Source organism: Crocuta crocuta, unplaced genomic scaffold (genome assembly GCF_008692635.1).
Source record: "Crocuta crocuta isolate KB4526 unplaced genomic scaffold, BGI_CrCroc_1.0 scaffold455, whole genome shotgun sequence".
In the NCBI taxonomy this organism is placed as follows: domain Eukaryota; kingdom Metazoa; phylum Chordata; class Mammalia; order Carnivora; family Hyaenidae; genus Crocuta; species Crocuta crocuta.
Genome location: NW_027529531.1, coordinates 395,334 through 407,097, shown reverse-complemented (window position 1 = coordinate 407,097; position 11,764 = coordinate 395,334).

The following is an 11,764-nucleotide window of genomic DNA, read 5'->3' as shown; positions in this document are numbered from 1 at the left end:
AGGATTGCACACACAGGTCCGGTTGCCTTCTGAAGGCCAGGGCCACCGCGCCCTGTGTCCGGTCTCTGCCTGCATTGTGTTTCGGCAACGCACTTGTCACACACGTGGTGGAGACTCAGGGCAGTCGCAGTAGGGAGGGGTCCGCCTAAAATTCATGCTGATTGTGTTCTTTAAAGTTCATCCCTGCTGGTCCTGAAAGTAACCAGAGTGGAGAAGAGATCAGAAGACGTTAGGCTGCCTGGGTTAGAGCTCGGACTGATGTGGAGGTACTTTCTGGAAGGGCTGGCGTCTCACTTCTTTGAAGGGTTGGAGGGTGCATCTGGGTGAGGTAGCAGGTGGGAGCAAAGCATTCCAGAGACACGTCTGGAGATCTCTTCCAGAGACGAGAGAGGATGAACCGGGGCAAAGGCAGTGGTGACGTATTTGTCTTTGAGGTCCATAGCCACACTCCTGGCTGGTAACAAAGGCACGTTTCTAACCGCTCGTCCAGGATTAGTAATGTTGAGTCTTCCCGGTTTCTTTGAAAAAGTATGGAGATGAGGGAACTTTTTTCTTTGAAAACGGATTTGTGATTCTACTTTCTGTATGAGCGTTGCAGAAAATAGAAGAACCCAAGGAACCATTTATTGAGCAAAGATCATGTTCTAGGCAGGATGTTACAAGCTTTACATCCAGTATCTTTATTATTCTTTACGACAATCCTTATGAGCTTGCATTTATTATTTTTATCATTTTACAAATCTGAAGAACATTAGCACGGGCCCATTGCCCAACATCAACACATTTGTACCTTCTTTACAGATTAGGGGAAGAACTTCCCTTTTCATGATGGGGAACAACTTTTGAACCAATGTTTTAAGTTTGGCAAGTTTTAAGTACAGTTTTACTGAAAAGTATTTTGTCGGTTGCTTTTCCTGTTTGAAAAGCTAACTTTAAGCTACCAGTGCGTTTGCCCTTAACTCTTAAAAGTTATATTTTTACCATCTCATTGATAGAGCTAGTCATATGGAGTGACCTCTCTCAAATGTGGAAATAAGAACAGAAATTCAATTATGAGTAGTAAAGTTTGCTTCTAAACTTTTGCAAAACGAATTTTAACCATTCTCAGATGCAATTAAAGAGGTGCCAAAATATATATTGGTGCTTCAGTTAACCAGTGGATTGACAGGTTTGGGTCTTTTTTTTTTTCCTCAACAAAAAATAAGTAGGAGGAAAAGTCTTTTTAAAGTGTTGGGTTTTTTCTTTAGAGTTTATTTATTTTAAGAGAGAGAGAAAGAGAGAGAGAGTTCACAGGGGAGGGGCAGAGAGAGAGGGAGAGAGAGAATCCCTATCAGGCTCTGTACTGTAGAGCCCGACACAGAGCTCGAACTCAGAAACCATGAGATAATGGCCTGAGCCAAAATCAAGAGTTGGACGCTGAGCCAACTGAGCTACCTACCCCCACACGCCCCCAGTTGGGCTCTGTGCTGACAGCTCAGAGCCTGGAGCCTGCTTAGGATTGTGTGTCTCCCTCTCTTTCTGCCCCCCCCCGTTCATGCTCTGTCTCTCTGTCTCTCAAAAAATGACTAAACATTAAAAAAATTAGAATAAGTAAATAGCACATCAGGTTGGAGATAAGTACTACGGAGAAAAATGTAGCAGTTCAGGGGGAGAGGAAGTATACTTATCCTTTTGATACAAGCAGGGAAGGCCATACCAAGAAGGTAAAATCTGAGCGAACGTTTTAAGCAGGTGAGCCATGCAGATGGCGAGCGACAAGGTTTTCAGAGGGAACAAAGAGCAAGTGTGAAAACCTGATCTGAGAGCATGGCTGGAATATTTGGAGGCAATGCACAGACGCCAGGGAGCGAGCAAGGGAGGTAATAAGCAAAGGGTGTTCAGAGCCCCATTACAAGTTTTGTCTGTTCTTTAAGTAACACAGGAAGCTGGTCAAGGGTTTTTTTGTTTTTTTTTTTTAATTTTTTTTTAATGTTTTCTTTATTACTAGGAGAGAGAGAGAGAGAGACAGCGTGAGCAGGGTAGGGTCAGCGAGAGAGGGAGACACAGAATCTGAAGGCAGGCTCCAGGCCCTGAGCTGTCAGCACAGAGCCCGACGCGGGGCTCGAACCCACCAACTGCGAGATCATGACCCAAGCGAAAGTCGGACGCTTAACCGACTAAGCCACCCAGGCGCCCCCGGTCAAGGGTTTTGAAGAGAGAAATGGCCTGTTCTGACTTACTAAAACCACCCCGGCTTCTGCGCTGAGAAGCTGACAGGTTGGGAGGCCAGTGAGCAGTCCAGACAAAGGATGATGGTGGCCTGGACCACAGTGGAGGCAGCAGACTGGATGCGCAATGGTGGGCTGTGAATATATTTTAAAGGTACAGCCCACAGGATTTCCTGATGCTTTGGGTGTGGAGTTGGGGAGAAAGTTGTGAAGGATAGCATCAAAGTTTCGGCCAAGTTTCTTTGCAAACTGTGGGAGAATGGATTGATCAGGTTGAGATTGCCAGGCTCCTGTAGTCAAAAGAATCTGGATTTTAGACCCAGATGGACTTGGTTCAAAAGTCAGCTTTGCCAATGCCGAGGTACTGGATTTTAATGTCTCTGAATTTCCGTTTCATCGTCCATAGACTGGAGGTAATCCCTACTTCATGATCTGGGTCTTATTTACCAGCCTTACCTCCTGCCGTCCCTTTATATGCTACTTCTCTATGAGATTCTGCAGGAGAGTATATCGTTCTCTGCACACGTTTTCACTGTATCACATAATGTCAGTTCTATTTTTAGTGATGCTAAATGTGCTCATAGGTTCAATTGGTGTCCGCCAGATGTCTCTGCTGTAAAGGTATCTTTTCTCCTTTGTAATGACTAATGTGTGGAATGGTACTTGGAGGTGGTGTGAATATCCGTTCTCAACACCCAGTTATTCACATGGTTTTAGCGTTCATTGATTATCTTTAGTTGAACTATTACTTTGAGGTTTACAGAAGGATGTTTTTTGAAAAATTCTACTATTCCGCCCTCACTTAAAGTTTGAATTATCCTACACAGAAGAGCCACTCCTTTCCTTGTTTTACTTTGGGTATTAATAGGGACCCATGCATTTCTTTTACATTTCATTGTGTAATAATGCATTACCACATTTATCCATTTTCCTTTTATATTTAATGTATTACAGTCTACTGCTAGATATATTATTTCTGATCCTCAAACTACCCCTGATTTGGCCCGTATGAATCCTTGCAAAACGTTTCCTTAGTCCATTTCACATACTGCCCATTAGCCTTAGATATTTCTTGGCCTTCTAGCACAGATATTTCCATAATTACTTTCGTTTTCCTATTTCATACCGGGAATCAGACATTTCTCCAAGGAGCCCTGAGCCTGTTAATGGAGAAGGGTATTTAGTAACTAAGACTTGAGCCTTACATGCACTCACTGCATTTGGGTATTAGTACTTTTAAGAATTTTTAGTATTTAAAGCTAAGAATATATATAGTTACCTAATAAGTTTATTTTTTTAAATGTTTTATTTATTTGAGAGAGAGAGAGAGAGAGACAGCATGAGAGCATGAGCAGGGGAGGGTCAGAGAGAGAGGGAGACACAGAATCTGAAACAGGCTCCAGGCTCTGAGCTGGCTGTCAGCACAGAGCCTGACGCGGGGCTCGAACCCACGAACTGTGAGATCATGACCTGAGCTGAAGTCGGATGCTTAACTGACTGAGTCACCCAGGCGCCCCCCAATAAGTTTATTGTTTATTATATACTGCTATCTCAAATTCAAATCCAATACAGTAGAGTTATTCCTTACCAGGAATGAANTGACCTGAGCTGAAGTCGGATGCTTAACTGACTGAGTCGCCCAGGCGCCCCCCAATAAGTTTATTGTTTATTATATACTGCTAACTCAAATTCAAATCCAATACAGTAGAGTTATTCCTTACCAGGAATGAAAAAAAATTATTATCTCAAATAATCCATGTAGAAGGCAATTAATAGAAAGCTTATGTACTACAGGCTACTATGGTTCAGTAGGAATCTCATCTGATGGGTACAAGTATTAGTATTGATGATTTAGCTCACTTAGAATAGTTTGTTTCATGGGCTATGATAAAACAAGAAATCTGAGGAAAGTTTTCAATATGTCTGGAATTTTGACTAGATACTCTTTTGCATCCTTAACTTATTCAGAATGACCTACATGACTTATGTAATTAGTGTCCTTACAAGATGATTAGTTGGGGAGTACATTTGCCTTTTTAAAATTTCTTAAGTTATAATCAAAATCTCTTTATTAAAACATAAATATTTACTATAAGGTTTTAAAGATATTGAAATGTGACTTATGTAATGTCCTAATATTAGCTGTAGATTTTGTGGATGTAATCATCAATATGTGAATTATTTGATTTTTAAATATTATTTTATTTTAGTATCCCGTATTCATGCCGCTTTTGCTCATTTTAGAATATTGAATCATCTCATCAACTTTCCTAATTAGGGCATTTTGAACTTTATCATATATATACGTGTGTGTGTGTGCGTGTGTGTGGATTTCAACTAAAATTGATTTTACAATAATGAATGTTTTTTTTAAATGTGATAATAGCATTTTTGTCTATTTGTATTTTAAAATAGATATTTGAGATCTCTTAAAAACACATAATGTAGTCTTTTAAACAAAAAGCACTGATGAATGAATGGGTCAGCTTTGTAGATTAAGTTCCTTTCTTCTGGCAAACTGCATAAAACCCGTGGAAAGCAATCTCAGATAGGTTATATTCTTAATTTATGTCCGGCTACTATGTATTCAGCGGCTACAGTAACATTTTTAAGTATCTTTTGAGGAGCTGTTTGAGCTCTTCCTTTGTGTGTCCCGAGTGTGAGGTGAACTTGACATTGCCTTTTGGCCAGGATAGCAGAGCAGGGCAGGACCGGATGAGTAATGCTTGTGGCCGTTCTCGTCTCCAGCAGCCTGCCCCATACAGCTGTGGGGCTTGTTATTGGAAACCCTGGGCTTTGAATGAGAGACTGCAGCCAGTACTGACAGGTTTACTGTAGTAGAGCAAAGCAAAACAAAACAATACACAAATAATTTCGCCATCGGCACTGGACTGCAACCACACCAGTTTTATTTCAAGTACAAAACTTAAGCCTTCTTCCAAGTTCTTCCTTGAAAAAATAACAAAGCCATGCTGAAAATACTTGTCAGGGAAAGCGCTTGAGATGTAGTGCTTCAGCTAGTTTGGGGGCTTGGGAAGAAAAGACCCCTGTGTGCTGGCTGAAGATTTATAGACCTTTTGACGATGCTAATTTATAACGAATTATGCTTTCAGTTTTCCCTCTTTCACTCCACCCTCTGCTTCTCCTTCTCTTCCCAATAAAAATACCTCTTTTCTTACTTTACTGCTTTTATATTCCAGATGACCAATACGATAACGACGAGAAAGTATCTGGGCAAAGCAACTCTGTCCCATTTCCTAATTTGTTTTGATTTAAACACTTTGTTAAGTGAGGGGAAATAACTGTACAAATCTATGATTTCCTCATGGTTGTTGTGATTGAGTTAACACGTCTACACTTTCTTAAAACAATGCCTTTTAAATTTAACTCATTTTTAGTGTCTATGCAAATACCCAAATGTAGCTTAAATGAAGGCATTTTACTTCATATTTATCTTGGAATATTTTTGTTTTTAATTTTTTTTTTAATGTTTACTTAGTTTTGAGAGACTGAGACAGACAGAGCTTGAGCAGGGGAGGGGCAGAGAGAGAGGGAGGCAGAATCCAAAGCAGGCCCCAGGGTCTGAGCTGTCAGCACAGAGCCCGACACGGGGCTTGAACCCACGAACTGCGAGATCATGACCTGAACCGGAGTCTGCTGCTTAACCGGCTGAGCCATCCAGGCACCCCAGTCTTGGAATATTTTTGAAAGCACTGATTTTGATGGTAGGGGACCCAGTAAATTCATTTCTCTCACTCCTTGGTAGTTTAATACCATGATACTGTTCCAGTATTAAGCCAAAGTTGGGGAGAGGTGGAGATGGGAGAGGTATTTTCTCCTAGTGTCTATTAATAAAAAGAATAACTTAGTTTGAAATGTAATAGACATGTCATTAAAAAGAAAAACCATCCAGTTTTTAAGGCAGTATTTGTCAACTTTGTAAATTACCTTACGAAGAGAAGATAACATTTCTGGTTGGCAATAGGAAAAGTGTAAAGGCTAATATTGGTTAAAATAAAATAGAGTCACCTAGTTTCACAGGATTGGTAACAAACAAAATGGTAAGGGAGCATTGTACTTGGAGTGGTGAGACTCAGTTGGATCTCTGAGACCTTCACGGCTCTGACAGTTAGCCGGCAGCAGTGTTTCCTGGGTTTTTCTGTGTGTGCAGACCTTTATGAGATGCTTATCTTCATTTCACCTCTGTAGTTTGCAGGCTGAATTCTAAAAAGGCAGAAATAATCATTTCTTTTTCCTGGAAGGCATGTGGAAAGTACGTCCTGTTTTGGTTTGGTTTTAACAGTGCTTTTCCAGAGTACTTATGCCTTAGTTCTTCTATCATATGAATCAGGGAAGGAGGAAAAGATATCATTTATACTTTAAATTTGGAGAAACCATAAACTTATTTGTTGATGGATTTATTTTTTAAAACTTTTTTTTAATGTTTATTTACTTTTGAGACAGAGAGAGACAGAGCACAAGCTGGGGAGGGGCAGAGAGAGAGGGAGATACAGAGTCGGAAGCAGGCTCCAGGCTTTGAGGTGTCAGCATAGAGCCTGATGCGGGGCTTGAACCCACAGACCGCGAGATCATGACCTGAGCTGAAGTCGGATGCTTAATCGACTGAGCCACCCAGGCAGCCCTGTTGATGGATTTAAAGTCGGTTTATCCAAGGTCAGACATGATCATCTGACAGACTGGGACCAGAAAGGCTTTTTGGAGGAAGCCTTTTAAGGCTAGCATTAAATGTAGCATTCTATTAAGCTGTATGCTTTAAGATTGACTAAATCTTGTTATTTGTTATTTCTAAGAAATACAAGCATTTTGGTAGATATGTTAATGCGTTTGTAAAAACTTTAAGATGTGTGGCAGTTTGTGTACATTTCCATTTTTTTTAACTCTGCTCTCAGGTGCTCTGTGAAAATAAGGTCCCCTCCTGCCCAACTGATAAAGTCTTTTCCCTAGTAAGGTGAGAGCCTGGAGTTTTCTTCACATTTGGCCCTCCATCACGATGGGTGGGCCTGGAGTTTGCTAACTGCTAGGTTTCTTCCAATTTTTACTTGATGAAACATACAGTGATTAATTTTTCTGTCAGTCCTGCTAGTGTTAATAAAATGAAACAGTGAAATGAATGAGAGATTTCCCATCTTCTTAGGGAATAAATGCTAAGCGTTTATAGCAAAAATAACTTATTCCCATCGAAGACCTTAGAGCCGAAAGGATACTCCTTGTTTGTTTTCCTTAAACTGCTGCTAAGGATGAGTAATTTAACTATTAAATTTAAATTTGAGAGCCCAGTGTTTGGTATGCAGCTTTCTCCTTGAATTGTTCGGATTGGTTTCTCCCCGTATATACTTTAACTCAATTTGTGCTTTTCTTTTTGTTTTCCTATGAAGCGAATTATTGGAGCAGATGTAACATTTAGGGCCCACCGCCTGGTAATCCAGCCTACGCTCCTCCTCTCAGAATCCTTAATTTCATGTTTCACCATATGAAGTAACATCCACGGGCTCCAGAGATTAGACAGTGGCTATCTTTTGGGAGGTCACTTTTGGGCCAACCACAGTATTTGACTTTTAACCTATGAACTGTTGAGAGGCAGTAAGCTTGAGAGTTCCTAGAAGAGTAGGAATTAGAGACTATGGCATCGGAAGGCACACTTGTTTGAAACATGGCTCAGTTACTCATTTGGTGTGTAAACTTGAGCCAGTTAATCTCGTAGTCTTCTTTTCCTCTTCTGTAAGATGTAGACATAATAATAGCAAATCTGTCATCGGGTTATTTTGAAGATTAAATAATTTAATAAATGATTTAATAAAGTGATTAGACTAATGCCTGGTACATAGTAGGCACTCGACTAATGTTGACTCGTATTATGGGAAGCAGTTGGCTCAGAAAAGCTTTTGGCATAAATCAAGCAGCTCTAAAAGCTGGTGAATATTCAGTGCTGGATACATTTGATGTGCTTTGCTTGTATTCATGAAAGTTCAGTATTTGTTACCTGACTGAACATTGGCAAGATACACAGGAAATCATAATTGTGTGTGTGTGTGTGTGTTGGCAGGGGGTTCTGGTGGGAATGAGACTTCTCCATGTATAGCTTCTTTATATTGCTTTAATTTTTGAGTGTATAACAATTTAAAATGGCCAACTAAGTAAAGGAAGTTCAAGAAATGAAAGTTAAGAAAGGATCATCTCACTTGATTCTATAGCTCATAAAAAAATCCTCAGAGAGTGAAATTTGGAGTTTTTTAGGCATCTATTCCCATGATGCATGAATCCATGTTGTTTCCTTTGGTATGATTTTCATTGTTTTGAGTCCAGTTTTTACATTCAGTATGCTTTCTCAACAACCCTTTCTTTAAATTTCATTTTTTTAATTGTGCTTTTAAACATAGGTAGATTTATTAAGATGTGGTGAGTAGATCATTTGATAAGAACAAATTCACCTTAGAAAAATGTACTTAATTTGAAATACGGATCTTCAACTTGTTACTAAATTGACATAGAGATTTGTGAAGCATAATGATTTAAAACATAGGCTTCTACTACAAAGCTCTCATCATTCAGATTTTATTTTCCCATTGGTTTTGCTTTTTTAAACTTGCATTAACTTTAAAAGTTTTGCTGCAGATCACTTTTTATTGAACTGCTTTGTACTTCTAGAAACCTTATTAAGCTCAGTAACGACAGCTCAAATAGCCTGCGTGAAGAAATCTGCTGTTCTGGTGAACATATATGCCTTAAAATATTAGCACCTTATTTTGTGTGGAGCTTTATGTTCTGAAAACATTTTCCAGTTAGTTTATTAAAGCTTTACACTAGCCCTGGGAAGTAGGCAGTTCAGGCATCGCTGATGTCTTTGATCTCCGTGTGTTGTTTACTTGCTTGTTTCTTCAGCATTGAGTAAGAGGGAAGGGCCTTGTTTTTATTTACTTTTATTTGAAAATTTTTTTCTTAATGTTTAGTTATTTTTGAAAAAGAGACAGGGCATGAACTGGGGAGGGGCAGAGAAAGAGGGAGACACAGAATCCCAAGCAGGCTTTAGGCCCCGGAGCTGTCAGCACAGAGCCTGACACTGGGCTTGAACTCATGGACTGTGAGATCGTGACCTGAGCTGAAATCAGGCGCTCAACCAACTGAGCCACCCAGGCACCCCAAGGACTCTGTTTTTATCATCTCTAGATTTCTAGTACCTAGCATATTGTCGGTGCTCAAAAACAGTTGTTAGATCAATGTATCGTTGGGTGAAGATATAAAAGCAAAATCACTAAAATTATCTTTAGTGATTTTTTTTTTAGGCTTGTGTGGCAAGTACATGAAATCTCCAGAACAGAATTCCTTGTCCTTGGACTTCTAGTCCATGCTCCTTTCAAACTACTGATTGATTCCTTTTTTCTGCCTTAAATATGAGATCAGCTGAGGGCCATTCAAATCCTTTGTGCCAAACAGAATAAATTAATCCCCAGCCCCAGAAGGATTTAGCATTTTTGCTCATCAAAATCATCAAAGGAAAATTCTCAAAGCTTGAATAGCCTTAGCAGCACATTATGAGAAATTCAGTTTTGTTTATTCTGTTTATCATACCTTTAAAAATTTTTTTTAAATGTTTTATTTATTTCTGAGAGAGAGAGAAAGACAGCATGAGCAGGGGAAGGTCAGAGAGAAAGGGAGACACAGAATCCGAAACAGGCTCCAGGCTCTGAGCTGTCAGCACAGAGCCTGAGTCGGGGCACGAACCAATGAACCGTGAGATCATAACCTGAGCTGAAGTCAGATGCTCAATTGACTGAGCCACCCAGGCACCTGTTTATCATACCTTTTAAGTGACATGCATATTTGTCTCTTACTCAGTTGGGGCTGCTGTTACAAATACCGTAGGCTGGATAGCCTAAACCACAGACATTTATGTTCCTCCCTTCTGGAGGCCCAGGCTGATTCTGGAAGTGCAGGCAGATTCAGTTCCTACTGAGCGCGGACTTCCTGGTTTGCAGACGGGCACCTTCCTCCATTATCCTCAATGGCAGAGAGAGAGGGAGAGTTTTTCCTGTCTCTTCTGGAGCACAAACTGTGTTTTGAGGCCCCAATCATGATGAGCTCATTACCTCCCAGAGGCCTCACCTCCAAACATTGAAACACTGGAGTTTAGGGCTTCAACAGATGGATTTTCAGGGAACACACACATTCAGTCCATAGTACTATCCCTCTGTCAAAGTGTGCTGACAACTCAAATTAGTATTAAATGGTCCAAACTGTTCTTCTCAATTACAAGGCTTCAATAGACAACTCAGTGTTTCTATTTTTACCAGCGTTAAGAGATACGGCAAGTTAGAACTGGACAGTTGACAGGCTTTTTTACTTGGCTTTTCTTCCCTTACTGTCATCATAACGGATCTAAAGAGAAAATTAAGATCTATTTTCATCATGTTTTTTCTTAGTATACTAAACAGTGTAGAATTTAGCCTGTCCAAATGTGAAGTTCTCATTTTCTTTCTCCTTAGGTAGTGGCGCCACTCACATAGCTACTCAAGGTGGAAAACTGGGTTCATCTTCATTGTCATTCCCATGGGTCCACCTTTAGTCAGCTGGGAAGTCTGGTGCGTTTCTCCCTTTTTCTTCAGGCCTCTCGCGCAGTCGTTGCAATGCTCTGCTCTGGGTGGTCTGACTATGAACACCTAAGGACAGGAGTGGCACTGATGTCTCACATTATCTGGCACAGCCTGCTGCACACACACGGTTGACCTTCAGACATGGAGAAAAATCGGGTGGAGACTGACTTTGTATTCAGCATGTTAAGAACCGAAGTAGAGAGAGTTCGGTGGCCGCGGAGGTCATGCGTATTGGGTAGGAGAGGCCTGCGGGCCGCAGTACCTAGACCAGAGCAGAGGGGAACAGGGAGGCGGAGAGGAGGGCGTGTGCGGCTCCAGGTCATGGAGGTGCTTCCGTATCTCAGGAGAGTTTTTCACTTTGTTCTGAAACAGCGAGGAACCGACCAGATGCTGCATTTTAAAACAGAAATGTGAAACAGATTATTGACCTTCCGCTTAAAATGCACTTTGCTCCCACCCTACAATACTGTCATTGTTCCGGGGTTCGTACGGCTCGCAGAAGAGGACCGTACAGAACACTCCCGGGTTCTCGCGGGAGGAGAGGGACCTGGAGCGGGACAAGGGGTCCCCCTTTAGAAACGGCCTTGACGGTTTAACAACGCGCGTTACCGAGACACCCGCGGCCGCTGAGCGCACAGGGAAGCGGCTTCCCCGGGCCTGGGGCCCCCCGCACGGCAGGAACCCAGCAGGTTACTAAGTCGGGCTGCACCTGCACCTGGCGGCCCACCCAGTGGCATCCCCGGGTTCCCCAGAGAAGGTTCTCGAGACCGCTCCTTCCAGTGGGGGGAGGGGGGATGAGGGGCGAGGCCAGGAGGGGCCGGAGGAGGCCTGGCCACGGCACGGAGCTGTGAGCGGAGCTCGTTTAAACCTCCCCCCAGGTGTTCTTGGTTCTGTGGCCCATCCTCCAGCCGTGGGTCCCCGATTCCAGGCCGCGTGCGCACTTTAGTC